General features: G+C 34.0%; 1 long non-coding RNA gene across 1 annotated transcript; it reads left to right on the top strand.

Moving 5' to 3' along the window:
* Positions 1 to 259: 259 nt before the first annotated feature.
* Positions 260 to 1,184, top strand: LOC307154144. Its single transcript, XR_013820284.1, has 3 exons — positions 260 to 349; positions 780 to 953; positions 1,129 to 1,184. It is a non-coding gene; the product is annotated as an uncharacterized lncRNA (long non-coding RNA).
* Positions 1,185 to 2,774: the final 1,590 nt, after the last annotated feature.

Genomic DNA, 2,774 nt, shown 5'->3' with positions numbered 1-2,774 from the left:
TAGTCACACCGCTCTCCTGAAGGAGTATGAAGATTCCCAAAGAGTTTTCAGAAGGAAGGTTTGAATACTTTAATTAAGGTTTCATTGAAGGTGGCATGGGTAACAGTTTTTAAGTAAAAGTAAATATGAAGAAAATTACATTTTGTATGTCATCACATTATATGTATTGGTATCTAAAACAGTTCTCCAAAGTTATTGAAATTATAAATGACTGCTTTCATCAATACCTTACTTTATGCAGACATACAGAGTGGACCAAGAAAAATAGAAAGAACGCCAGCAGAAAAAGAGGGGGAGATATGTTACACCACTCCGGAAGCCGTTTCATTTCAAGACATCGAAGAAGAAGGTATACTGTAAATATAAAGCTGTCATGCCTTCTACAGAATTAATAGTAATAACCCTAATCTAAACATAACAGTTTTAGCTTTACTGCAGCCAAGGTAATTACAGTCAATCCGAAATAGTTTACTACTCATAGATATATAACAGCAAAACCCCTTTTCCATCGCTTTATTTTCTGTTATTCCACTACACAATCCATACTTAATATTAATATTATATGTGGTATATCATTTTTTGTGTGGTACATCTTTTTTAGAGAAACTATTAATGTAAATTACAACTGAAACTTCTACAAACAATTGAAATATTGTAAAAGATTTTATTTTTATATTTGTTTTAAATGTATTTAAAATAGGAAATTAAGAGACAAACAGAAGCACTGTTACACGAGGATCCTTAGTAACGTGATCTGTTTTTAAACACACTGTTGATAGGTTGACTCCTCAGTGCCTGACGGTGCCATTGGGAAACAAAAGTCTTCACCACAGCCTAGTTCATCTCTGCTGGGGGACCATGAAGAAACTTTGGATGGAAAGGATGTAGTACATGGGGATATCTCAAACAAACCTCAGAAACCATCCAAGACATCAATAACCCCACAGCATCAAGTAAGAAGGCTTTCTAGTTTCACAAGTTCTTAATAGTAACTTTTAAAGGTTATTATTTGAATGAACATTAAAAAGAAAGGATATAATTGTTTAAAAAAAGAGAGACAACAAGTTGAAACACATTCACCTTATGTTTAACAACGTATAATTTTTTATTTAAATGTATGGCATGCAGCTCACCTCATGGTGGAAAAGAAAAGACACAGAGGTTGTGGTTTCTGTGATCCCCACCCAGAACCTAGGGCAAACGATTACTGTTCGTCACCGTGAGCTCCGTACACTTCAACCGCACCGGTGGTTATATGGCGAGGTAGTATGCATTTAATTCTCTTAAAAATGTAGTTATATTAAGTTTTACAATTATAAATCTGTAGTTCTATATTAACACTTCAGCTACCACTATTTGGTAATATGGAAAGAATTAAACTTAGGACAAAGATAGTTCCTTAATAGGTAATCAATAAATACAAAATAACATTAGCCTCGTTATGAAGTACTAACAACGAACGATGACAAATAATAAACAATTACTAAATAATCACCACTTTAACGTATTTGTGACCAGTTGTCTTTTTGTACTCTTACCATGGTCATAAAATGCATTGCTATTTATCTATTAACTCTGTATGAACTGCTAGTGATCTGATCCACTATTTTAAATTGAAAAACCTTCTCTTTTTTTCACATTTAAATAAAGGTCCAGATCGTCTTCTTACGGTCAACACTCACAGCCAGGTTGTATATTATTACATTAAAGCTACCACAAAATGTAGGGTTGCCAGAGTAGTATCAGCTAAGAGTATACAAAAAAAGATAGACACTTAAAGGGGTCATATAATGCCATTTTTGTACAAGTTAATATGATTCTTTAGGGTCTAAATGAAAAGTTTGTAATATATTTTAATTAAAAATTCTCATTACGCCCATTTCATACATGATCCGTTTGCAGTGCGTCATTACGCCCATTTCATACATGATCCGTTTGCAGTGCGTATGCGGTGCAGGAGCAGCAGGAGCTATAGTGCTTTCATATGCTGCGTTTGCAGTGCATAGCTGATCCGCGGCTGTACCACAAACACATACTAACTATTTTTATTTCAAATCCAGAAGTTAAGCAGCAACTTATTGCGATTCTCTTTGTACACATATACGCTCTTTAATGGACGTATGCACGTTTAAACACAATTTAAACAACGTAGGCCTATTATTCCATGCATTACTTCTACTTATATTAAGTTCCTCAAGCAAGTGGTCAAATATTTAACCATGTACTTATATTAAAATCGCAAACATTTAAAATTAAAACTTAAAATTGACAAAAACAGCCGACTTTCATGCCTTTTCTTTTGCATTTAAATTTTAATACAATAAATCTTGCATGTCACAAAGAACTTGTTTTTCCACCTCCACGAATGAGAGAGTTGTTCATTATGTCGCCTTGTTGAGGTAAATTGTAGTTTTCCTTGCTTTACTCCAGTCTTAAAGTAAAAATATGACTGTGAAAAAAGTAGTATTTAATTAAATACATTTATGGTGAGATTACTAGATTTTATTTAATTAAATGCATTTATGATGAAATTACTACATTTTCAGGTCAATCTGTGTTCATTTTGACCACGAAACATGCGCTGTCACTTTAATTCAGTGTTTGCAGCACAGCAATTATAGACTCGGTGTGGCACTGTATACGCACCGCAACTGGAACAGATCGACGGACTGCAACCGCAGTGTGAAACAGTGTGAAAGCTTTAACCTGTTACCATGGGTACAGAAAAAAAAAAAAAACGCACTGCAAACAGAGTATGTGTGAAACGGGCGTTA

The sequence above is a fragment of the Squalius cephalus genome, assembly GCF_949319135.1.
Source record: "Squalius cephalus genome assembly, contig: scaffold_104, whole genome shotgun sequence".
Taxonomy (NCBI): domain Eukaryota; kingdom Metazoa; phylum Chordata; class Actinopteri; order Cypriniformes; family Leuciscidae; genus Squalius; species Squalius cephalus.
Note: the sequence above shows the minus strand (reverse complement) of the source record. Positions and strands in the feature narration are given on the sequence as shown.